General features: G+C 50.9%; 1 protein-coding gene across 1 annotated transcript in view; it reads left to right on the top strand.

Moving 5' to 3' along the window:
- STK35 (serine/threonine kinase 35) overlaps positions 1 to 18,220 on the top strand; it is a 41,621-nt gene extending 23,401 nt beyond the window's left edge. The window contains exon 4 of the mRNA XM_069548187.1: positions 13,779 to 18,220. The gene's annotated coding sequence lies outside the window, so the exon portion shown is untranslated. The remainder of the gene's footprint in view (positions 1 to 13,778) is intronic.
- The last annotated feature ends 8,625 nt before the right edge of the window (positions 18,221 to 26,845 follow it).

Raw genomic sequence — 26,845 nt, 5'->3', positions numbered from 1 at the left:
GCCCCACAGGAAGCTTGGATCGAGGCCTGAGAACTAGGAGGGGCTGCTGGGTTCCAGTCGGGCTCTGTCTAATATACTTACCTAGCGTGGGACTTTGGACAGGTCACACACAGTAGGTCCTGGATGCCTCATCCAGAAAACCAGTAGTATGAAAGGACCACTCAGCCCAGCCCCCTTTCCCCTCCTGCCTCAGCCCCGGATGTTCAGAGCTCCACAGTGGGTGAAGTCCTAGGAGGGGGACTCCAGATTCTGGCACAGTTTCTTTCTTGTGCGTGTGTCTTGGGACTGAGGTGAGGCCCTGTGGCCTTCTGTCAGAGAGCGGGGAGGAAAGCAATTGAACTTGTCCGCAGGCTTCCCAGACCCTGGGAAAATGGGCTTCTACGCCGTAGTAACAGTGAGCGAGAGTCCTTCGGGGGAACAACAGATCATGTGAGGCCACTGTGAGACAGGAGGTTGCTCTTAGGAGAGGAAGGGGAAGTTGAGGGCCAGCAGGCGCGGGACAGGGAGAAGTGATGGGGTTGGAGACAGGCTTCTGTCTCTTGAGTGGAATCTTAGACATAGCTTTGAACCAGACTAGGAAATTGCACTTGCTTGTTCCATAGGCATGTATTAAGCACCTGCTGTGTGCCTGGCATGGGCCGTGGAGATGAAAACTTCTCCTGGCCTCAGTCCATCTAAACCTGAGACATCTGAGTCTGGAAGTCCTCACTTATAAAGTGAGGTTGCCAGCACTTGCCCATAGGTTTTTCAGGAGGAGTAAATTGAAAAATTCATGTAAAACTAGCCTAGGGGTGCTGGGCATGCAGTAGGTACTCCACAGCTGTCGAGTCCTGCTGTTCTTTCATACCAGCTCTTGGCATGCATAATACAGTAACAGAGAAGTATCTCAGAATGTGTGCAGGTTCTTGTCCCCCTCTCCGCCCCCTGCCCAAAAAAACACTGAAAATGAAACACCTTCTTGGGCTCAAGGTGACCTCCATAGACCCAGGGCCCCCTTCACAGCCTTTATTTGATGACTGAGTCTTGCTATATTGCATTCTTCCTCTTTGTAATCAGCTTCTGATTAGTTGACTGATGGGTCTGGCTCTTCTGGGTCTTATTTGCATTTTCACTCTGCTGTAATTATGTCTCAAGAAGACAGCATTTTGTTTTTGTATTGACTTTTGCTTTTTAGAGCTGAAAACTTGTGCAGTGTCCTGTCACATGGGTAGGCTGGTTGTTCTGACAAAGAGCATCTTTTAGCTCTGGCATCACTTTTTTCCTTTTTTTGATAGTTGTACATCAGAAGCATGATTGTTGGCTATGAAGTTGATTTTGGGAGCCACCCGATTTGTAAATTGGGCAATGCTTTGTATTGGGAGTTAAGGAACGGAATACTGAGGAAGGAGGTGAAGAGAGAAGGTCTGTAGTCTGTTGCCTTCAGGCTTCTAAGTGCAAATACCAGAAGCAGAGGGGTGGCACTTAAGTTCAGCCCTTCAGCTGTCCTGTCACACCTTGGTTTGAACTCTTTATAGGCCTTGGGGTGGAGAATGGCCCCACCTGCCTTCCACAGATCTCCTTTCTGGAACCCAAGAGAGCCTGAGTCCTTTTTTGCACTTGTTTAGCAAATGCTTAAGAAGAGCTTTTGCAGCTTGGTGGTGGTTCTTATATGCACTGTGTTTGTTTCTGTATAGCGTCAGGCCTGCTGCAGCCTGGAGCCTTTATCATCTGTCAGGCATGGTGGGGGAGGTGCCGGGGAGCGCCTCCTCTCACCTAAACTTTACTGTCTTGTTAAATCCTCACATGGGTGGCTTCCTAGGTGCTGTGTCCGCCCTGCTCCCACAGGGCACATGGCTAGTGCCCGCCAGCTCCAGGCTACAGGCTACAGCTTGGGCATCCATGCTCTTTTCCATCGGGTTTCCAAAGATGTGGCAACACAGTGGTGTCTCATAGCTCCCAGGAACTCAGAGGACCATGTGCTGGCTTTTTGTTGAAGTAGTGGCAACAGCAGGATGTGTGACTTCAGGGGGCCCTTGGAGAAAGGAGAGCAGGCAAGGTCTTCTGAGCAGGAGTGTGAGCAAAGACAGACCACTGGGGATCTGCGGAAGGAGCAGACCTTTGGGTTGGTCCATGCAGAGGCTCAAGTTGGAGAGGGAAGTAACACCAGTTTGCCAGGAGCCTTGAATGTCAGTCTAAGGAGAGTGAACCTCATCCTGCAGAGAAGGTGGCAGTGGTGTGCACTGCTCGGGTTTTGACAGATGAGTCTGTCGCAGAGATAGGGCGATGGGATGCTGCACCCAAAAGGCCTGTCTTCACAAGGTACGAGGCCTGCCCCGCGAGCAGAGACCCTGTGCTCCCGTTTTTGCTTTTGAATCTGATATGCTGATACACCTAGGTTTGAATCACAGCTCTGTCTCTTACCAGTGAAGTGCTTTGGGCAAGTCACCTAACTTCTCTAGGCCCCTATTTCCTTACCCATTAAATGATGCCCGTTTAACACTGATGCTTACTGTATACTGTTGGGAGGACTAAATGCACAAGAAACAAAGGGCCCAGTGCAGTTCCTCGCTCACAGCAGGAGTTCGGTAAGTGGTGGCTGCCTCTGTATAGTTCCTCGTTCTGTTTGTTTTTGCCAAATCTCTTAGGCTAATCATTCGTTTTTGCTTCATTTCTCACTAACAATTTGCAGTGCCCTTCTTTTCCCTAAGAGAGTGCCAAGCCTTTAGCAAGTGCCCCTCGTGAGTTCCTCTCGACACACTGGGCTTCAGACTTCTTGCTGTAACCAGAGTCCATATGGTCTCCTTTGGCCCAGACCACTCTGGGTACGACCTTGTTTGAGCTGTGATTTTCACAACCACAAATTGTTCCATCCCCATATGGTGAGCCTCCTCTCTCCTGTAGCTCTGACAGCTCTTTAGACATCTTCCTCCTGGCTAAGGGCCCAAGAGGTAAGAACTCTCCCGGGAGCCCACCCTCTCCCCTGAGCCCTTTCTCTGCTAATCACAGCAGCCACAGCTGAACCCCAGTCTCTTTAGGGGCCAATTGAGGCTGTCGGCAGCTTTCATTTCATCCTCTCACTTATTTAATAAGTTGAGGGGGGCGGAATTGGGGTATCTCCCTAGCTGACTGCCAATTACCAGGCCTGTTTCTGGAGACAAAAAAGTTCCCCCTTAGTTTGTCTGGAATGAGTTCCACCTGGACCTGTTCACCACCTCAGCTGGTTTAGGGAGATCCCCAACCCCCAGTGACTTCTCCAGGCCAAAAAGACTGGGTTTAATTGGATCTGCGTCCTCAGACCCAGGTGAATGACTACATGCAGATCCCTAGAGACCTCCAAATCGCAGACTCTTAGGTCTTGCCCCATGGTTCTTCTTTTCGTACATTTGGCAAACTTATAAATACTATCAGCATGCTTCAGGGAATGAGAAGGTTTAAGACAGTATTGAGCCGGTCAGCAGTGGCCACACCACAGACACTGCTGTAACAGGAACGAGTCTCCGTGCTGCAGTTGCACGGTACCGTTGGCTGCCCTGACTGAATTTGGGATGTTCTGGAGATAAAGACGCCTTGTGTTGCATCCACACACCATCCTGGCTTTAAGCTCTGCTCACTCCTGTCTCCCTGTAGCCATGCCCTTCTGTACACTGGGCCTGCCACTGCTGCCATGAGAGCATGGGCCCTTGTTGTGCTGCGTGGGGCACTGCTTGAGCTCAGCTGGCATGCATAGAGCCCACCTCCTCTTAGTGACATTTGTCCCCTTTAACGGCATCTTGGGTTCCACTTGAAAGCCTGTAGGAGACGGGCCTCGCCATCCCACCGCTCTGTGTGGAGGGGGCCCCCCTACCCTGACTGCCAGCGCACAGTGCCCAGTCCTCCTTTGCCTGAGATGACCCCATGCTGCCTTCTAGCTAGAGGGTTTCCTCAATGGAGACGGAGCCTACAAAGCTCAGTACTCCTTGGGTCCTGGATTCCTCAGACTCTGCATGTTGAGGATATTTCCCCAGAAAAATTGACATGACTCACATACATTGTGGAGAAGGCAATGGCACCCCACTCCAGTACTCTTGCCTGGAAAATCCCATGGATAGAGCAGCCTAGAAGGCTACAGTCCATGAGGTTGCTGAGAGTCGGACACGACTGAGCAACTTCACTTTCACTTTTCACTTTCATGCATTGGAGAAGGAAATGGCAACCCACGCCAGTGTTCTTGCCTGGAGAATCCCAGGGACGGGGGTGCCTGGTGGGCTGCCGTCTATGGGGTCACAGAGTTGGACACGACTGAAGCGACTTAGCAGCAGCACATGCATTGAGATGTGTCCTGTGCCTTCAGGAGGATTTCTGCCCATTCTTGAGGTTAGAAGGACCCTTGGTCCCAAGCCCCTCAGCACATGGAGAAACTGTGTCCCGAGAAAAGAATAGGGGGTGTTTGATGAGCCTGGGAGCCAGGTTCCCCCTGTACTCTGGCCACCAGGCGGGTCAGTGTCTCCATAGACCGCCACATGGGGGTACACGCCTCCGGTTGCGTTTGTGCTGTCGCAGCCTGGGTGACAGTCTGCCTTTCGAGAACTCGCGGGGCACTTGCACTGGATGTGTGTCAGTAGGTGAGGAGGATGTAAAAATGGGAGGGATGGTTTCTCAGGCAAAGTGAAGACCTCTGGCTGCACAGGGGCTGCTGCTTAGTTCCTCACGGGGCTGCCCTGTCCCGCCGCCTGTGTCCACCGTCCATGTCCTCCCAGTGTGGAGAATGGGAGCGCTAGGGATGAACCTCCAGCCCCTGGAGCCGCGTCAGCTAAGGGGACTTATGGACATTTTTTGGCAGATGGCTGGACCTGGAAGAAGGCTACAGTGGAACTTTAAGATCTGGGAAATCTGCAGAGTTGAGGCCAAATCCAAGTCTTCTGGTCCTTCTCATTAACCCTTTACCGTGACTGACTGAGACTGGGGACATTCTCTGAAGCCAGGCTGCTCCAGCTAGCCACAGCCAGGTTTCAGGATCCCTCTCAGTTGAAGCAGACTTGTTTGCAGACTGGGCTGTCTTCTTCCCCATGAGAGCCGGTGTTCTGTGGCGAAGTCAGTAAGAGGGGTAGTCACGGAGGAGCCTCCTGGTTCTGTCACTGATAGGCTGTTGTTATGTCAGGAAAGCCCTTCCTCCCCGTGCGCCCATTTCTCTCACTTGGTTCTGAGGGTGTGGGGGTACCAGACTGGGGGAGCACAGTGTAGCATGGGAGAAAAACAGCACCAGCCAAACCCCAGCTTGTCCCCTTGCAGCCACTGAAGTATGGAGAGGTGGCCAGCCTCCTGGGGTGGGGTGAGCGTCTGTCTGCACCTGGCTTGCTGGATGTTCAGTCAGAACTCAACCAAAGGCAGGGGTTTCAAAGCCATATTTTTATGTTAAACTCCTGTCGTGTTGAATGAATGGTTCCATGAAGCTCGTAAATTAATTTTTTATTGCCATGTGCTAACTCCCAGTTCCTATCAGTCACGCAGTATTCCAGCTCCTTTTGCACTTGGCAACCTGAGAGGCTCCAGGGAAGCACGGGACTGTCCCTGTCCCCCAGGAAGCTTGTTGTTAGCGGTGATGAGAAGATGCGGAGTGTGGTTAGTGGGGGGGGATCTCTCTGGTCATCCTGTGCCTGCTCACCAGGGAACAGAGAAGAGTCCCTGAGGTGGCTGGGCCCCTGGGACTGCTTCCCGGAGGAGGCAGGCGCCATCTGAGCTGACAGCAAGGGGCAGGGCAGGGAGCAGCGCAACCAGACCTGCCGTTCTTGAGGCCCAAAGGAAGATGGACCGTCAGCAGGATGGACGCTGTCGCCTCCAGAGAAGACTGACACGAGGCCGGTCCGTCTTGTCTGGAGTTTTTGCCTGAGTGGATGAGAGGTGTTGGTTTGGGGGATGTCTCTGAGGCTTGATTAGGTATCTTGTGTGTCTCACCAAGCCCATCATGGGGCTTCACGCCTGCAAAATAGATGTTTCCACATTGTCAACTGAGAAAACTGAGACTTGACTGAGCTGCGGTGTAAACTTTAGATCTTTCTACTCTAAACCCCAGGCCCTTGACAGAGCGCTAACTGTGCCATTCTGTAACCTGTGGTCTGTGAACGGTGCTCCTGCCACACTGGGGACCCGCTGCTGGGCTTTTGCCTTGTTTTGGTCCCCTGGTCAGGACTCAGAGACCACAGAACCCAGCACCAAGGCCTTCCAGGTTGTCTAAACCTGCTGTGAAGCTCCTGCTGGGTAGGCTTCGGTGCTCTCTGAACTCTCCCTTTCCTTGACACCGTGCCCTTTCTGGGTACGTGGAGACATTGTTATCCCATTTGTAGTGTCTGCTTCCTTTTCTTTTACCCTGACAATAGGACCTCATATGCTGTGCAGTGAGGTGTCCACAGCAGTCGTCCCTGGTTTTGCTCTGTGCTGAGCACCACTGTTGGCTTAGCCAAGCCTTAGAGAAGTGATACGCCAGAAAGCTTGGCTCCCTGGCCTCAGTCCCTCTGACAGATTAGACAGTAGTCCTAGAGCCGCTGACAGCCCCCCATCTTCCCCCTCCCCATTCCACCCACCTGCCCCCCCACCCCTGCCAGGGCTGGCATGTTGATATCTTTAATGAAAAGCCAGCTGTCTAGTATGTAAAACAAATGAAAATGACTCATTTCGAAGCTAATCCTGCTTAGAACAAGAGGCTAGCCCTCTGTGACCCTGAGATTACCCTGCCTCTGAGCTTCCCCAGAATGATATGCTGGAAATGAATAACCTGAGCCTCGATGCGCTTATCCATAAAATGGAGATAATTCCTATACGGTCCTTTGCCTGAACAAAAGGAAGCTTTGCATATCGGGCCTTGCACGATGTCTAGTTTTTTCACAAACATCATTAAGTGCAGTGCTAAGACCACCAGCTAGGACTTTGGGAGAGCTTAGGTAAGGGTGAATTCTTGGCTTCCCACCCAGTGACACCACGATTTGAGTATGCCAGTCAGGTGACTATTTTCTGATAAATACATGAGAGGCAGAGAGGAATAGAGAGAACCAGAGTTTCTGTTTGAATCCCAGTCAACCCTTTACATCTTTTTGGATTTTATTTCAAATCCTAAAAGGTGATTCTGTTAAAGTGCTGCACTCAATATGCCAGCAAGTTTTGGAAAACTCAGCATTGGTCACAGGGCTGGAAAAGGTAAGTTTTCTCTCCAGTCCCAAAGAAGGGCAATGCCAAAGAATGCTCAAACTACGGCACAGTTGCACTCACCTCACACACTAGCAAAGTGCTCACAATCCTTCAGGCTAGGCTTCAATAGTACGTGAACTGAGAACTTGCAGATGGATTTAGAAAAGGCAGAGGAACCAGAGATCAAATTGCCAGCATCTATTGGATCATAGAAAAAGCTAGAGAATTCCAGAAAAACATCTACTTCTGCTTCATTGACTACATTAAAGCCTTTGACTATGTAGACCACAACCAACTGTGAAAAATTCTTAAAAAGATGGGAATACCAGACCACCTTACCTGCCTCCTGCGAAGCCTGTGTGCAGGTCAAGAAAAAACAATTAGGACTGGACATGGAACAACACCCTGGTTCAAAAATGGGAAAGGAGTATGTCAAGGCTGTATATTGTCACCCTGCTTATTAACTTATATGCAGAGTACATCATGCGAAATGCTGGGCTGGATGAAGCACAAGCTGGAATCAAGATTGCCAGAAGAAATATCAATAACCTTAGATACACAGATGACACCACCCATCTGGCAGAAAGCGAAGAGGAACTTAAAGAGCCTCTTGATGAAAGTGAAAGAGGAGAGTGAAAAGGCTGGCTTAAAACTCAATGTTCAAAAAATGAAGATCATGGCATCCGGTCCCATCACTTCATGGCAAATAGATGGGGAGAAAATGGAAGCAGTGACAGACTTTATTTTCTTGGGCTCCAGAATCACTGTGGACAGTGACTGTAGCCATGAAATTAAAAGATGCTTGTTCCTTGAAAGAAATGCAATGACAAACCTAGACAGCATATTAAAAAGCAGAGCCATTATTTTCCCTACGAAGGTCCATATAGTCAAAGCTGTGGTTTTCCAGGAGTCATGTACGGGTGTGAGAGCTGGCCATTAATAAAGACTGAGCACCGAAGAATTGATGCCTTCGAACCTTGGTGCTGGAGAAGACTCTTGAGAGTCCCTTAGCCAGAAAGAAGATCAAACCAGTCAACCCTAGAGGAAATCAACTCAATATTCATTGCAAGGACTGATGCTGAAGCTGAAGCTCCAACACTTTGGCTACCTAATGGAAGAGCTAACACATTGGAAAAGACCCTGATGCTGGGGAAGATTAAAGGCAGGAGGAGAAGGGGATGACAGAGGATGAGATGGTTGGGTGGCCTCACCGACTCGATGGACATGAGTTTGATCAAACTCTGGGAATGGCGGAGGACAGGGAAGCCTGGCGTGCTGCTGTCCATGGGGTCGCAAAGAGTTGGACACAACTGAGCAACTGAACAACAACCACCCTTCACCAACCATTTCACCTTTTACAACTTGGTATGTAACCTCTTGAGACTAAAATCTGTAGGGAGAGCCTTTTTCATGGATAGATGTGTCTGTAGAGTATTGTGAGGACTGTGGCTCAGTGTTCCCTGCTCACCTTAGCAGCCCAGAGCAAGGACTTTTGTGTTTCAGATTTCTAGGTCCCTGGACTTCAAAAATCCACCTTTAGGCGTGAGCAGGTTGAAAGGTGCTGAGGATACCTTTGCCACCATCTGGCTGCCCTTGGGGCAAAGGCGTGGCCATGGAAAGCTAGCCCCCACCCCCTCAACTACCACCCTGCCTGCCCTTATTCTTAAATCTCCGTTTTGAAAACATAGAAAGTTCCCAAATTAAGCTTTGACTCCAGATGAGTTATAGAGAGAAAGATATAAGGTAGAGAGCTTCCTCCATGCCCCACTGCTGGGGGCATGCCCCACTCACCCCTCACAGCTGACCCCAGAGGGCAAATAGCTTCCCCGTTTGTTAGGAGGGAAAAAAAGATTTGGATAATGTAAGTGACTAAGGTGAAAGTGCCGAGTGAAAGTGTAGCTGTGGCTCCCAGATAGTTTTCAATCCTCTGATTGCCAGACTTAGATGTTCTGAAGGAGAGTAGAGTTTAAAAGCTGAGAAGTGGAGGTAGGAGATGGAAGACAACTTTTTTAACCACTCCCACTTACTTTTCATTATCGTTTCATCAAAGAAGTGACATTTTGACCAAAGTAGGAAGGCCATACCTTTTAGGATAAAGGGTAATCGTCTGTTTACCCGGCTGTTCCCAGTCTGTGAGCTGAGGACTGGGGGAGGGCATTGGCTGTGTGAGCCCGTTCTGTCCCCAGCCCCATGGCTGCCTGCTCCCATCTCTTCTTTACCCAGCTTTTGTTCTCCAGCCTGCTGATGGCCTTAATGGGAGCAGTTTGGTTCCTCAGCTTCCTTGGACAGACCAGACAACTGCTTGGCTGGCAGAGAAACCTGCCAGAAGGCTGCTCGCTGCCTGGCTGGCACCACATCCCCTTTGTGCTCTGGACCTCAGACCCATGCAGAGGTACTTCAGCCAAGCCTTCCACAAGCCTTTTCTGAGTGAATCTGTTTATAGGTGAAGGGATTAAATGGCTTTTAAACTCTACTTAAGCTCTTCTTGTCTCTCTAGGGAGGGATTCCACATGTAATAAAAAGCAGGAGCTTTGGAGTGAGACAGACCTAGGTTCAACCCTTTTCTCCGCCACTTATTAGCCATGCAGGTCTTCTCTCTGAACTTTCATTTCCCTGTCTCTGAAACTGGGGCCACAACAGCTCCCACGTAGTATGGTGGTTGAGTGAGAAGAGGCAATAGATGTAAAACATGTGTGTCCAGTGAGTGGGAAGCAGTGTAAGAGGGTTGACAGCCTTACTAAGTTGTTACCTATGAAAGTGGCCTACATTTATATGTCATAGAACATGCCTGGTACATAATCAGTGCTGACCAAGTGATTGCTGTTACGATCATTATAGAGAAATAAGGAAGTCGGATGTGCTGGGGGAACTTAGTTCTAGAGCTAACATAAAAAAGGGAAGAATTTGCCATCACCTTCCTGGGCCCCTTACCCCCAGGAGACATCTCAAATATAGACTGTTAGAGCCACTGATGGAGCCAGCTTGGGAAGCGCTAAAAGGAGGCTCGTAGCAGAAAGGCTCTGGGCTATGAGGCTGGAGAAGAGGGGCTGAGGGCTGGTCCTGCTGCTCTGCTGTGGGGCAGGTGGCTCCATCTCTGGGTCTGTAGCCTTGTTAACTCCTCACAGGTGAGCTCATCAGGCAGGTGGGAGACGGGAGTGCACTGCCATTGGCACCTCACCTGCAGGCCAGCCACGTCACCAGTTTCCACTGTGCTCAGAGGGATGGCTTCGCCTACTTGGAGGGCTCTACTATGGTCAGAAGTCAGTGTTCCAGCTGAAACGGCCAAGGCAAGCCGTGACTGATGCCGAGAACCAGGCACTCGGAGCCGAGGTGTGGCACCTGCTAGGAGGAATGCCGAGGGCCCACCTCTGGGCTGCTCCTGGCTGGGGCCAAACCATTCCTGTTCTGGGAGGGCCTGCTGCTGCTTTACCTCAACCCATGTGGTCTGAGCCCTTCCCACTCCAGGCTGTAGGGAACCCGACCCCTGCTCTCTTCCAGGGAGGTTGCAGCCATGGGCTCCCTGGGGAAGGTACACCTTCTCTCATGGGAGATGGAGAAGAATGCAAAGCCAGCATTCTCTCTGGAAGAAAGGGTCGTATTTTTCTTGTCCCTGCCCACTGGGCAGAAGCAGGCAGACCTGTGGATTGTCCTGAGATGTCCTACCAGGAGGGCCAGTGCCAAAGCTGGAGGGAGCATGGAGGAGCCTGTGGAAATGTCAGCCGTGTCCTGGCGAAGGACCCAGTGGTTACAGCAGTCACTATGCCGGTGTCTCCAGCACTCTCACAAAGTGCTGGGCACATGGTTTGACCTTCTTCAGGCACACTGTGTTCTGCTAGTTTCTTATGTAAAAGAGACTTCTGGCTTCTGAATTTCCCTGCCGGCACTGCTTTTCAGCTGCTGTAGGCTACCTTCCTGTTGTGACTGACGGTCATCCGTTTGAGGTTGTCCTCAGCTTGGGTCCAGCCAGGGGAGGGAGGAAAGCAGTGTTGAAAAGGACATCATTGATTCCAAAGATTATGTCAGCATGACCATACCGCTTCGCAGGCCTTTCTTGTATCTCACAAGGGCTTAATGTCTTAGATGGTGAAGGTCCCCCCAAGCCTTCCCTCCCCCATCTCTGGTTGCTCTGCTTCACCTACTGGCAGCAGCAGGGAGAAGGCACTCGGCCTGCTGAGTGGAGCTAGAACTGGGGATGGCTGCAGGACCATCCCAGGATGTGCTCGCGATGACTGTGTTTTTCCAAGTCAAAAACTGGCGTACAAGACCCACCAGTGGAGGTTTGTTGAGGGGGATTAATAGGCAAAGCAACAGAAGCAGCAGAAAAGAAGGCTGGGGCGGAGAGGTCCCAGCGTCTCCTTCCGAGATCAGATACTTCTCCAGCGCCTTTATCATCCATTCTCACTTGACTCCACACAGGGACCCCAGGTCACGCCTCCCCTGTGTCCCACAGTCTGGTCTCTCATCTGCAGGTGTGGAAGGTTCTCCACCATCCACGGTGTGTGGAGGAGCTCAGAGAAGAGCCTGGGTCTGGGCTCCGGGATCCCTCACTACTCTAGGGACCTTTCCCAGGGATCTTTCTTATTCATCCAAGGACATGGTTTTTTCCCACTAAAAAGTACAGTGTGACAGTGTGATGTGTACTCAGTACCAAAAATACAGAGGGAGAGAGGAGGAAGAGGAAAATCCACCCATGACAAGTGCTTTTCGGTGTATTTTAATGTGTTTTCTTGCCAGATTTCTTATCCTTGGAGTTTTTGTCTTTTACGTAGCTGTGATCACACTGTGCATTATAGAACTTCATAGCCTTTTTCTTCCCACTTAACCCATGGAAATGCTTCTGCCACGCTTTGTTTAGAATGCCACACAGTTTTCTCATTTCCTCTGTAATGTGTCATTGCATAGATGGATCGTTTGCTTCAATCTCTCATTTTTGGATTTGTGGTTATTGCTTCAATTTAAATACTGCTTCTGTGGACATCTTTATTCATAAAGGCTTTTTCATATTTAGTATATTCAGTTAAACTTGATTTCCAGAAGTGGAATTATAGGGTCTAAATACATTTGAAGCTCTGAAAACGTTGCCAAATTGCTTTCTAGAAGGCTTTGTCATACTCTTCCAGTGGCATGCGTGTCCTTGACGTGGTTCGCCTGGCTGGAGGCAGTAAGGATGGTTCAGTGGCCGAGGGCCATGGCCTCTTAAGCCTGACACATTCGTAATTTCTGGTTGGGGGCAAATGGCCGGGAGAGGATGGGCTCGTCAAGGAGTCGGGTCCTGCCATAGGCCAGGTACTTCACAGTCGTTACTCCACTCAAACCTCAAAAAGAGCCCCCATTTCACAGAAGAGGAAAGGAAGGCCGACCTGGAGAAGTAAATTGTCCAATATCACCATATCCTGCCGCCTCCAGTGAGGACTAGCCAGGCATCTCCCCGGGACCTGAGGATTACAGTGTGCTCTGAGTGTACAGATGTCAGGTAATGGGGGGAGGTGGTGGGGCTGGGATGGCACGTCGTGTTGTCAGACTGCAGCAGCTCATGGAGCCTTGAAGCCAGTGGAGGAGTCAAGCACCCTGGGTAAGGCTGGTCTGATTCGGTCGTTCAAATGGGCACTTAAAACTGATGAGACCATGGGTTGCCACGGAACACTACTGACCTGGGTGGCCCGCCTGCCAGGCTTAGGCTATGCTTAGCTCTTTTCAGGCTCAGACTGGGAAAGTAGCACTGGGCAGGGTGGGGATCGCCCAGAGATAGTCTCTGCAGGTTGTTGTATTCTAGGCCTCCCCTAGAACAGGTTCCTGAAGCATAGGCCACTGGTCTTGCCATTCCCAGCTAGCTAGTAATAGTACGGCTAGGCACTGTTGTAAGCTTTCCATGTATTAGTTTATTTGGATCTTGTAATAACCTGTGATGTGGTACAGTGACCAGACCAAAGAACCAGACGACTCAGATTTGCTCACAGTTAAGTGGCAGAGCCTGTGGACTGGGCTGCAGTTCTGGCTCCAGCCTCCTTCCTAAGCACTGCAGTGTCCTGAGCATAGGGCCTAGCGGGTGGCTGGGAGACGAACACTGCCGCTGCCTGTGGGACTCTGGCCTTCCTTATGACCCGGGCGGGTAGCCTAGTGCAGGTTCTCAGAGCCCTGAGCCTCACTTTTCTTGTCTCTGAAATGGGATGAGAGGGTTGCTGTGAACGTTCAGGGCAGCCTGATTAGTCACAGAGGGAAGGAGGGGGTGGGGGGGATGAGGGATCTTGGCTGCCACGGTTCGGGGACAGATGACTAGGATGCTGTTCATCTTCTCTGGACAGGGTGGGGAAGCCAGGAGAGAGGGACTCAAATTTGTAGCCAGGGCCTCACATGTGGATTTCCAGCCGGAGCCTGCCCCTCAGGCAGTGAGGCGACCCGACGTGTGATGCTTAGCCTGCATCACAGCTGATCTGGAAAGGTGGGGGTAGTGTGTCCGGGACCGGGTGGCTGTAGTGCGGCTGGATTCACTCCCGAGAGTGAAACCAACTCCTGCACCCCGCCCCTGCACAGCTCCTGAATTCATCTGGGTTGGGTGTTGGCACCTAGGGAGGCATCTGGAGCTTGGAGGGCACCCACACCTACTGACCCACGTCCACTCTTCCCTGCCTTCTGTCTTTCAGGTTGACCCTCGGGACCCACAGTCTCATCGTGTCTCGCACAGAATTCAGCAGAGGGCACAGGTGGTGGCTTGGCCGGTTGGTGATCTCCTGACAGCCGGGTCTCCAGCAATGTGAAGCTTTCATTTGGGTTTTCCCCCTCCTCTTACTTTTGCTTTATTTTTTTGTCCCCCCCCCCCTTTTTTTTTTTATTTAAACGATTAAGACTTCAGAAGAGCAGGAAGTTATGCTGTGGACAGGCACCACTTTCTTTAAAGAAACTCAATATGGACAAAGCATATGTATAAATTTCACTTTTAATTTTTATAAGGGGTTAGGGAGGTATTTTGTTTTTGTCCTTTATTTTCCCTGTCTTCTTTCTTTTACCCATCTCTTAGTTCTGCTTATAACACCTCACTTCCCCAGAGAAGGCCTACCCCTCCGTGGAGAATTTGGGGACCTCTCCTGGATCAGGGGGCATAAGGACAGAAGGAGGCCTCTGTGCCGCCTCCCCACCAGGTGCAGGAACTGCTGGACCCCCTGGTGGGCTGCTCCTGGTTGGCCCTTGGGCCTTGGAGATGATCAGAGGCTAAGAACCACCTAGGAGGGGAAGACCCGAGCTTGGCCAGGAGAACTCAAGAAAGAAGATCCCTCTTTGGAGTTTGTCTTCTTTAAGCGGTTGGAAATCCAGAGTCACACCAGGACTTACTACTGCCCTTCATAACCAGGGGGTTCTGACGGGGGAGGGCCAGAAGGTGACCATCGCTTACTCCCCGGTAACTGAGCTGCCAGCCCACCCCAGCTCTACAAGCCTACCTTTCTGTCAGTGATCTTCCTCCCAGACGATGATTCCCTGGGAAAAAATGTCGTGCCAAACCTCTGCCTAGGATACAGCAGGGTCTTCAGCGGGCATCTGTCACTCCTCTGAAGTCAGCACCTACCACCTCCTGCCTCCAGGATCATCATCTACCCCGATGTGGCCGCCAGATGCCCAGGGTGTCAGAGCCCCCTGCGACCCAGTTGTGAGCATTGCCGTAAGAACAGGGTGTCCTAAACTGGCTGTTACCTCCTCACAGTGCAGCGGGTGCCCTGTGAGCCAGGCCCGTGCTGTCGTATATGGTGACAATACCAAGCGTCGTCTCCCTCCCCGCAGAGACTTCCTGTTAGGTGCCCGCCCTCCGTGTAAATGTGTCTGATGGGAAAGGATGGACCTGGCTGAGCGGGTGGACCACAGCCATCAGGTGTCTGTGGGCTTGGTGGCCGTGACTTCCGACCCCACCTCCAGTGTCTGTCTCTAGCCTATCTTCTGCTCTCCGTCGACGCTCTCGCAGCCTCCCTCTTGAAGAGGCTTTGGAAGAGGCATGTCTTTTGAAGAGGCGTGTCCTCTCCCCTTGCCAGGAGGAGAGCTGTTCCTCTTGCCCCGTACCCAGAAGCCCCTTCAGCTGCTCCACAGGCTTCTCACCCCAGAACAGCAAGGCGAGGAAGGGAAAAGGAATTCTTCTTTTGTGTTTATCTTTGTTGTTGTTTTCTCTAAACCAGCGTAGAATGGATAGGTGGAGATGTTGGAGGGCATTTTAAGTTGGTATGTGACCAAGGGGGGCTTCCCCCCAGAGCCACAGTCCTTCCACCCTGGGCGTTTGGAAGAGACCAGCACAGCATCAGCCCAGATCTGCAAACTCAGCAGTATGTTTGCTCACACTCTTTCCGCCTTTTCTCAAGGCTTCTTCCTCCTCCTGGGCAGATGGCTGGCTGGCTGTGGTTAGCAGGATCCGGCAAGGAGGCAGGTGGTGACCAGGCCCCTCACTGCCCTGGGGATATGCTGAGCTGCAGCTGGAAGAGCGCATCCCCTAGTTGCAGTCAGTGCCCCTTCTCCGCCCCACCTCCCTGCCCTCCCTTGGGGGCAGCTGTCTGTCCACGAGCACATGGGGAAGCAGTCCCTAGACTCGGCACCCCCACCTCTCCCTGGCCATAGCCCGCACTCTGAAATCCTAGTGAGGGTTCAAGTCTAACCGGATATTTACCTTTTGCTTATCTTTCCCTTCTGCCCTCCCCAGGTGTCTTAGCTCTGAGTAAGGTCCCAGGTGGCCATTCCTTTTGGGTGAGGTGGGTGGCCTCGGTCAGGTAGCAGCGTCCACGTACCTTTGTCTTGCAGGACTCCCAGCCCATCCTCGCTTGGTGGCAGGACCTCCTTCCCTAGCTCCTGAGGCCCAGCTTGTTAGCCCCAAGTGCCTGTCTTTCCCCCTCCCCCGCTCTCCACTTCATCTGCCTCGGGCACCCAGCAGCCAGTGGAAGGCAGCCCGAAGTCAAGGCTGGCTCTCCCTGGGTAGCTGCCCGTCCCTCCGCCACTCTGCATCTCTTTTCACTGGGGTCAGCCACCTGTCTCTTCCTGCCTTTTCACCTGGGTCTCGGGCTTGGCAGCTGCCCTGGGGCACATCATCTCAGCACCACCAATTTATTAGTCCTGTGCAAGTTGTAGAAATCTCCAGTCCTTAAAATAACAGTCAGTTATTCTCCTGGGATTGGTGGAAAGGCGAGTCTTTGGAGGGAGGATCTGAGCGTCATTCTCCCTCAGTGAGAGGAATCGACAAGACAGATCATAGTGCCTTATTCCATTGCCCTCTCCGCCAAGCCGTCTGGCTTAGTACATGGCTTCTGTCTCCCTATCCGTGTCCATCTGTCCCTTAAACTCACTCCCACACACAGATAGCCACATGGGAGGATGGCTTCCCCGCGACCTCCCCATCCCTTCAAAGCTGTAGCCAGCCATGTGTCCCCCACCCACCACAGGGCACCACTGGCAGCTTCGCCAAGGGCAGAGCTGTGCTGCAGATGGGTGTGCGCTCTGCCCTCCTCCCCAGCAGGTCCCCGCCTCTTCCCTCCAGCCAGGAGGATGCGTGTCTCTTTCTTCTAGGCCTTCAAGGCCAGCTCCATCTGACCCCCTCCTGGGCACGGGGACTAAGGCCACGGACCTTAGCCTCTTCTCATCCAGAGGCACTGGGTCAAAAGCGGAATTCTTTCCCCTAACCCGCTGTGATTCGTGCCCCCATGGTTGTTTTTCTGAGGGAGTGTATTCAATGTTTACTTAAGAAATAACCTGTTTACAGCTGGAGGAGAAACGTGCCCGTTGCTGGGTGGAGATTTGACTCTCTGTACGGCTCCTGGCCTCCTTTGTGGCACTGCCCATGGTGACCCCAGAGCGAATGAAGGCAGGGGGCCGGGCCGGGGCACAGGCCCCACAACCCCTCTGCCCCTGACCCTGCGGTGCTAAGACCACTTGCCACCTTCCTCACAGCCTTCATTCCCCGCCTCTCATTCCCTTCCTCCAAGATCTCTAACATATCAGTTATCTCCTAGAAAACCAGTGTTTGGAGCAATAAGATTTTTTTTTTTTTTCGCTTGAGTCCTTTTCTAAAAAAAGGAAAAGAGCAGACATTGTGGGAATCTTTCTGTTTCTGCTGTTGCTGTTTACCTTTTTAGAAGACAGCTCTAACTTGGATGGATATCTGGGTTTCAGCCTCAGGTTATCCTCAGGAAGCTTGGAGAGGTAGGATCAGGCCTCCACCCCCTAACTCTCTGCTCCTGCTGCCCAGGCTCCCAGACCTGCCCACCAAGTGCACGCCCACCTTTGCTCCTCTGTGCCGACCTCTCCCTGCCTGTCTGGGCTGTGCCTCTCAGTGGGGTTTTTAGGTTCTTGCCCTTCCCCATCCTGGGCCTGGGCAGGGGGCCCAGCTGCTGGAGTCTCCAAGATCTGGTGACTTGAGCTGAGTTGTGTGGCTCCAGGCTCCAGACCCCTGGCTTGGGGCTGAGGCGCAGCCTTAGGGACAGTGTGGGCCATTTCCGATCCTGCCCTGCCAGGCTTCAATGGCCAAGCCATCTGGAGAGAAGGCACTGGAAGTGGAGCACCAGGATGTGTCATGAGGTTGGCTAATGTCAGCACGCATAGTCGAGGGCTGAGTCCACTGCCAGTGGCTCCCGGAGTCCCTAAGGTTGGGAGGTAAACAGGAAGGAGACCCCTGCATCTTTTTCCCTGAGAGCCTTCAGGAGGAAGGGAGTCCATTTAGGGACATTTTAAAGAAGCCTTTGTTCTCCAGGTGCCTCTTTCCATCAGAGCAGGGAGGATGTTGGAGTGATTTACATTCATGTGGGGCCAGCTTGGGTGCAAGGGAGGTTTTAACCCAGGCACAAGGTTAGTTTCAAAGACTAGTTAATCTATTTTCTTTGTTTTCTTTCTTTTTTTTTTTTTTTGCACAGAAGCTGGTAATCTAGGACCTACGTGTGAACAACTTTATATATGAATATTTTTTGTACTTGGTTTACTTGGGTTGGTATGATACATTATATTTAAGTTCCTTGAACACTGTGGATCCCCCTAATGTGTATGAATGACTGAGGCTTTGTAAATTAAGGGACGTTTGTGTGAATAAAGTTATTTGATGGGGTCAAAGAAGCCATATGTGATTTGAAAAGGCGTGCTTTGTGGTTTTGTCATCTCCTGTGCAGAGGAGCTTGTGTGGGTCCTGGTGGGTGAGCGGCAAGAGAAAAGGATGCTCGGCTGCTTGGTGAGAAAATGCCTGGTGGCCTTGAGTGGTCCTCCTCCCACTCCACACTTGGGCCCAGAAGCCACACCAGGCTTGCTGTTCTCTCCCCAGGGGTCCGAGGCTTTGCCAGTTGCCCAGACATCAAGAGGCCCTTCCTTGCAGCCCCAGCTCTGTGATTCCGCAAGTTCTGCCCCTAGGAACTTTTAGTGTCGAAATGAGAGGAGTCTCCCAACCCTGGCTGCAAGGGGACGAGGACTTTCTTGGAAAGCTCAGCTGGGAGCTGGCCACTCAGAGGAGCAGGGCAGAACAGCCCTGTGGGGGTAGCACCCCTATGTGGAGAGCATTGGTTGGCCTTGGCAGTTCTGGGGAAGGGAAGAATGAGCATACAGCCCATCGCCTTCTGCCTGGCGCAAAGAGCCGTTCCACAAAGAGTGAGGACTGGCATTAAAAGTCAGGTGCTTGGTTACCAGCATGGTGTGTGTGCCCCTCTGTTGAGAAAACTAAAGCCCAGAGAAATCCAGGCTGCGGGCTGAATGCTTGGTGAACAGGAAAAGCCACATGCCACGTGTTGGCTGGGACAGGTGTCAGCCGGGCTGCGTGTCCCTTCCTCTTCAGTGACAGTGGATAAACTACCTTCAGAGCAGCTGAGGGCTCCGTAAGAACATAGTCCTGGGCCTGGCATTTAGAAGGCTCTCAAAAAATGGTTCTATAGTTTCCTTTTCCCAAAGAGACAGAGTTGGGATTCTCTGGGAGTCTGTTGAACTCCGGACCCTGACTCCTGGTACTGCAGTGTCTGTAAAGCTTAAAAATCTGAAAAGAATTGGTGTTTGACATGGGACCCACGACTGAGACTTTTCCTGAGGAGATCTGGTAAGCCCAGGAGTCACAGAGCTGCAGGACAGAGTCAGGACTCTGGAATGTGGGTTTAGAGGAAGAGATAAGACCCAGGCTCCCCGCCTAATCTGAAAGTGAGTGGGCTGCATTCCAGGCCCAAGCCTTGGTGTCCAGCAGCTGCTGGGGATGAAGCTTCTAGCAAAGGACACTTCTGTGCTTACCCTGGAGCTTGAAGAAGAACCCTCAAGCGTTCTGTTTTTGTTTTTGTTTTAAATAACTGAGATAATTCACCCTTTTGAAGGGTACATGGCTGTGGTTTTTAGTATAAGAAGAAACCCATACCCACCTGCTGTCATCCTTTACAAGCACACTCCTCACACTGCCCACCCCCACCCCCCACACCACCACCACACACACACACACCCTCCAGCCCTAGGCAACCACCAATCTGCCTTTGTGTCCGTGGATTTGCCTCTCTGGATATTCCATATAAATGGGATCACATATTAGGTGGCCTCTTGTGTCTGGCTTGTTTCACTTTATAATGTTTTCAAGGCTCATCCCTGTTATTTGCATATACCGGGGTTTCCTTCCTCTTTATTGCTCCATAGTATTCCATTATATGGAAATACCACATTTTAGATTTTATCTATCCACTCACCAATTGGTTGACGTTTGGATTGTTTCCAGTATCTTGGCTATTACACATAATGATACAATGAAGATTCGTGTACAAGTTTTTTACATGGACCTGTGTTTTTAATACTCGGGCACATACACATCTGGCGGTAGACTGCATCCAATGGTAACAGCATGGTTTTTGAGGATCTGCCTAACTTCTCCAAAAGGATATGCTAACACAACACTAAATCAATTTTTTAAAAAAGAAGGTGCACCATTTTACATTCCCACCAGTGATATCAGAGGGTTTCACTTTCTCCACTTCCTTTCCCACACTTGTTACTGTCTGTTTTGCAGTCATCTTGGGTGTTCAGAGATGTCTACACCCCTATACCGCTAATGGCGGACAAGGGAGAATAGTGAATAGCTACTTTAGATTCCTACCCAGTCACTGCTCCAGCAGGCATGGGGGCCAGAGTTCAGAGAACACTAACTGGCTCTGCTGTTTGTTGGCTCCTTGACCCTGAGGCAGATCACCTTTCTGACTTGACTTTGTCATCTGCAAAGTAGTAAACATCCCCTTCATGTGAGAGTTGGCAAGCCTGAAAGTTTTCATGGTGGTCACTCCAGAGCATTTCTTTCTCCACCCGTCTCCCAGGCACTGTGGGTTCATTAGAACTAGGATCAAAGTGGAGGGGCTTTGAGAGGCTCACTGTGTCGGGTGTGGGTGTGAGTGCTGAACCTGGGCACACCGCTAGGACATGGGGTCTCTGGAGGGGTGGATCTGGGTGCCCTTCACCCATGAAGGAGGCCGCACGTCCACGCCCGCGCCACCCACCCCCTTCCGCCTTGCTTCCACATGTCCCTCCAGCTCCAGCCTCTGGCTCAGTCATTCGGTAAATAGATGCTCCAGCCACCAGCTTGTTGCTTGTGAACCAAGTGGGGCCTGTGGGCCAGGAGCCTCACATCCAGGGGAGGAAGGACTCAGAAAAGACAGGTGCGTCGTGGCATGCCTGGCCTGAGACAGATGGACATTCTGGGGCTATGGAGTGGCTGTGGTGGAGACATGCTGGACGAGGTAAGGCCTGATGCCACACTTGGTCCAACCTGTGGTCTGACCCAAGCCCACAGGTCTCTCCAGGCCACACTGCAGTCCCCAGCCCGCAGTGCCCTGACAGGCTGCAGCGGGCAGAGCACCCAGCCTTTGTTAGCCTTTCATCTTGGAGAGTTGCAGCATCTTCCTGCTACCCAGGAGGTCTGTGCATCATATCCCACCCTGAGGACCCAAAGGAGAGATTGTGGCATTGAGACCCACTGCTTGATCCAGCCTTTGCACGGCAGATTTCCCTTTAAATCATCAAAATAGGCCATGGCATAAACCCTCTGAGCTCCCACTGCACTCATGAGATCACCCAGACCCTCTCCTTGGCCTGTCAGGCCCTTCTCCATCATCCTCCCTAGACCCTTTTGCTACCAGCACCCCTCAGGCTCTCCTGTCTAGCCATCTCAGCCTCACTGCTCTCCTAGAAGCACACACAGGACATTTCCATTTAAAGGCCTTTAACTTGCTATTCCTGCTGCCTGGAAGGCATCGCTTCATTGCTCTAGTTAGGTCTCTGCTCATGCCCTTGAGAGAGCTCTCCTGGTCCCCTTATCTAAAGAAAAACCCCATCACTATCTCAAGCCCTTTAACCTGCTTGCTTTTTCCTTATAGAACTTAACCACTAGCAGAAAGTTTTATGTGTTACACACATGTATAATATTACAAGCGTGTGTGTGAATGTATATAAATACATTAAACAGGACCCAACACGGCCCATAGTTGGTGTTCACTACATGTTTATTAGGCTTCCCAAGTGGCACTAGTGGTAACCCCAACGCAAGAGACATAAGAGACGTAAGTTCGAACCCTGGGTCAGGAAGATCCCCTGGAGGAGGGCATGGCAACCCACTCCAGTATTCTTGCCTGGAGAACCCATAGACAGAGGAGCCTGGTGGGCTACACAGTCCATGGGGTCAGAAAGAGTGGGACATGACAGAAGCAACTTAGCATGCACATGTTTATGAAGTAGATGGATGAGGGCACATTGTACCTGCAGGAACATGGCCCCATGGGAGGAACCTGCTCAGGGGCCTGCAGGGTACGGCAGGCCCCGGCACATGAACCAAGGCTCCTGAGCCTGGCCACCCTTGTGGCTTGGCCTGCAACTCCTGTCTCCTCCTGAGGTTTGGTCACAGTCTACCCATTCCCACCAGGGCCTGAGAAGTAGGGGGAAAAAAGGCTATTTGAGAAGGAATCACCTGTTGTGGATGATGATACTAATTTAATCTTAAGCTTTTTCTGTCAAAGGCCAAGAGGTAAATACTTTAGGCTTTGCAGGCCCTGGGCCCTATCACTGCCACTCAGCTTCACCATCTTCCTGCACAAGCAGCCACACACAGTATGTAATCAGGTGAGTGTGCCTCTGAATCAGTCAGACTTTGGTCATGGACACTGAAATTTGGATTTCACATGATTTCCACTACAGTGTCACAAAATATTATTTTTCTTCAACTATTTAAAAATGTAAAACCGCATATCCAGAGCAGTCTACAGCTGGACATGCGGCAGACTGCATGGCCTGGAACTGATGGGTCCAGCTCAGACTTGTGTCCCTGGGTCACGTGTTATGTCCACAAGGGTGAGTGAGAGGTCATGTAGGGTGATGGGGGAGAACCAGGCCCAGAGGCTCTGCTTCATCGCTAGCTGGTCTGTTGGCTGCAGCTCTGGGTGTGGAGGAGAAAAGGAGAGTGCAGGGCGATGAACATATGTTCTCGAATCTAGAAAAGTATGAAATACAATTGGAACAGGAGTCCAGAAACCTGCACCCACATCCAGCGTGGCCTCTTGCCAGCAGCAGGATGTGGCCAATTCTCTCCTCTCTGGGTTGAATAGTATGGTGGATTCTGGGGCCAAACAGAAACATTAGGATAATCACTTTAGCGCTGACAGTCTTGTGACCATGATGTATCATTCTCTGAGCCTCTGTTTTCTCATCTGTAAAATGGCAATAGTATCATTACCCACTTCATAGATTTTTCTGAGGATTAATGATAGTGCATGTATACTCTGTAGTATAGTGCCTGGCATGCAGTAAATTAGCCATAAATAATATATATTGATAATATTTTTTAAAGAGGAGAAACATCCTCTAAGGTACTTCTCAAGAAAAAGGGAGGGGGCTCAAAGTTCAAATGCCAGTAAGCAATGCTCCCCTCCATGTCCTAATGCACCGTAAAGGCTCTGAGAAGTCCTGTTTCTCAAGCTTCGCAGATCATCAGTGCTTCCACATCGAATGCCGATAACATCTCCTGACACCAGTGTTCTGGGAAAATGCTTTGAAGCCCACTTTGAGAGATGCTAAACAAGAGTATCTTTGCAGCTCTTAGATCCTAATTCCGTGTCCAGGGACTTTAGCCATCCCATCCTGTTTCACATGGGGCCAGAATCACTTCCCTCTTGCAAAAGACTCCAATAATTGCTTCTGCTTGGTGTACTGGTTCCTTGAGGGCAGATCAGAATATGAGGAATTTAATAACCATGGTCTGGGTACCCTGCCAAAATGCTGCAGGCCCCCAGCTCAGACAACTCAAATGTGGTGAGAACACAGAGAACAGTTCCCCCCACCCCCCGCCAGCAGACCAAAGCCACTGCCAAAGCCATCAAATTCCTGCTCCCCATGTTGGCAAAGTCCCACCGCCCTCCAGCTAGTGTTTACCCAGTTTGATGAGCATTTAGCGTTCTGCTGGGAGGCACCTGTAGTTCTTGGGGCCGCACACAGGCCCTGCCATGAGACCGGCTAGTTCAAACCAGCTGGCTCTGCCTCCTTAAGGACTCAATTTCCCCATGTGTAACTGGAGGTGACAGCTGCACCTGTGTCTCAGAGGTTTCAGTATGGCTGCCTAAACAGGAGACCCCAGGCAGCTGAAACAAACAACGGGGGATGTGCAGTCCAGGGCTATGGTGCTGATGATATGAAGTCATTAGGGTTCCCATCTCCTGTTGACTTCCTGCTGCAACACCTTCCACAAGTAGCTTCCCAGTCAGGTTCATCTTTAAGGTCACTTTCCAGTCCAGGAAGCTGGCTGGAGCTTCAGGCATTGTCTCCTCATCCCAAGAGATAGCAAAGAGGGAGGGAGGAAAAGAGCTCGCCCTTCCTTCTCTGGAGGCTTCCCTGAAGTCCCACGTCACGACTTACATCTCACTGACTTGGCAACTTAGCACAGGGCCACATCTGCTGCCAAGGAGGCTGGGACAAGAGGCAGGCAGTGGACCTGTCACTAAGGTTGAGGGAATACTGGGTCCTGGGTAGGCAAGTACTGAGGATGCCTCTGGCTCATCTAATAAAGGTAAGGTATTATCATTATTGGGCTTCCCTGGTGGCTCAGATGGTAAAGAATTCACCTGCAGTGCAGGAGACATAAGAGACATGGGTTCAGTCCCAGGATGGGGAAGATCTTCTGGAGAAGGAAATGGCAACCCACTCCAGTATTCTTACCTGGAGAATTCCACAGACAGGGGAGCCTGGTGGGTTACAGTCCATGGGGTTGCAAAGAGTCAGACCGACTGAGCGACTAACACACACACAAACACACACACACACACTATCATTATTAATAACAGTGCTGCAGATCTGGGCTCAAAAAGAAAAGAAAAAACAAATTAGCCAGAAGAGATACAGGGCACCTTATTCAGAGCTGGGAGAGTGGCCACCTGTGTGGTGTAATCAGGGGAACTACCCAGTGCTGGGTATTTAGTCAATAGTTACGTATCCACTGCTATTCTGGGACTGAGGATAGAGAAGAAATGGCTGAAGAGGCAGTATTTTATGATAATTAAGAATGGGGTCTGAAATACACTTTCTGGGTAGAGTCCCAGGTCTGCCACTTCCTGTGTGATCCTGGGCAACTTACTTAACCTCTCTGAGCTCCATTGTCGTCACCTTTAAGTTAGAGAATATAATAAACACCATCGCAAGATTATTCTGAGAGTTCAATGAATTAATACAAATAAAGCGCTTTGAACACTGAATAAGAAGCACTGGGATCTCTTGAGTGGGTCGTGAAGCGCCTCAACACCTGCTTAGCTTTCTTCCTGCTGCCTAGATCAGATCATTCATTGAACAGCCACTCTGCTGGGCACTGCAGATTCAAAGATGAAATCCATCTCAACCTGATTCCCTCATCACAGGGATGTTCCTGTGCCTCCAACTGTGCACCACGGTGACCGTCCTGACGGTGGCTAGGCAGAGGTGTGGGGTCAGGGGAGGGGTGCACAGAGCACATATTCTGAGAACTTTGGTCCAGGCAAGATGGATCCAAGGGGCTAAGAGACTTAGGGTTGGCCCCAGACCCAGGTGGGATGCAGCCTGTCCACGTCTGTGTCTCATAGTTCTGGGCAGGCAGTCAGGCCTGTGGACAGGACCCAGGGGACAAGGTCACCCAATTCCAACACAAAAGTAATCCTCTGTTTTCCTAGGTTATCAGATAAGCAGTAATCTGAGGACAAAATGTGATCAGCGGTGGACGCTGTGGAGCAGAGCTAGTTGCCTTCACCTCAGAGCCTTGCCAGTTTCCTTTTCTCAGGACTCCAGACTCAATTCCCAGGGCAGTTTCTATGACCATTTCTCTCCACCCAACCCTATTCTTGAGACCGTCACACACCCTCCCCAGCCAGCTTCGGGGAGTGGTTAAAACAGTGAGCTCTGACCACCTTTGTCAGGTATTAATCAATTGCCTCTCGGTTCTAAATGTTCCTTCAGTATGTGCTCTATGGTAAGCAACAGAATTCCTTTAAGTACTCCTCTTTTAAGGTTACCGTGAATTTAAGCTCTCAGTAGAAGACTCTGCAGGGACATGGCAGGAGGGAAAGTCTTCCTGCCATTCCCAGCTCAGGGCAGGAGGTGAATTCCAACTCCAGCCGAGGGCACAGAACGTGGTCCGCATGTGACTGCAGCCTCGGCCCATCGATAACCTGTCCAGAGCCCTCTTGAAACCACGGCCCCTTCATGGTCTGTGCACATTTGCCTCTGGCCTGGATTTTACAGACCCAGTAGTGGCCCCTCCACAAGCCTATGTACAGCCCAGGTGGTCCGAAGGCCATCTGCCCTGCTGGTGCCCAGTCTCCCGTGGCCCATGATACTGTTGGCTAAAGGCCTGATGTCCACCCCATTCAAATCCTGGGTCAGGAAGATCTGCGGGAGAAGGGATAGGCTTTTACCCACTCCAGTCTTCTTGGGCTTCCCTGGTGGCTCAGCTGGTAAAGAATCTGCCTGCAATACAGAGACCGGGGTTCGATTCCTGAGTTGGGACGATCCCCTGGAGGAGGGAAAGGCTACGCACTCCAGTATTCTGGCCTGGAGAATTCCATGGACTGTATAGGCCGTGGGGTCACAAAGAGTCAGACACGACCCAGCAACTTGACTTTTCCCTTCCCCCACGTGTATCCACTCTGGAGCGATGCCTATGACTTGCCCAGGAATTTCAGACCAGCTCCAGCTGGCTAAACCATCAAACTTCTCTGCTCTCTGGTGACTGAACTACACCTTTTCCAGCACTGTCTAAACACCATCCAAGTTTGTCCTTCCTTGGGAATTTATGAAAAAACTACCACTAACATCATTCTTAATGGTAAAGGACAGAATGCTTTCCCCCTAAGACCAGAACAAGAAAAGATATCCACTCTTACCATTCAACACTGTGCTGGAGTTTTTAGTCAGTGCAAAGAGGTTCTTTAAGACTTAAAAAAAAAAAAAGGCATAAGATTAGAAAGAAGTAAAACTCTTAATTAGCATGTGACATGTATATAGAAAATCCAATGGAATCTAAAATTGAGTTTAGCAAAGTTCCAGGATACAAGGTCAATATACAACAATCAATTGCATTTCTGTATACTAGCAATGAATAATTGAAAATTGAAATAGAAAAGTATGCCATCTACAGCATCATCAAAAAATATGAATGACAAGAAAGACTTGTACAGTGAACTCTAGAAAACATTGCCGAAAGAAATGAAAGAAGATCTACAAGTGGAGAGATATAGGCTGCTTTTCTGTATGT

This window comes from Ovis canadensis, chromosome 13, assembly GCF_042477335.2.
Source record: "Ovis canadensis isolate MfBH-ARS-UI-01 breed Bighorn chromosome 13, ARS-UI_OviCan_v2, whole genome shotgun sequence".
In the NCBI taxonomy this organism is placed as follows: Eukaryota; Metazoa; Chordata; class Mammalia; order Artiodactyla; family Bovidae; genus Ovis; species Ovis canadensis.
This window is presented reverse-complemented; position numbering and strand designations above follow the sequence as displayed.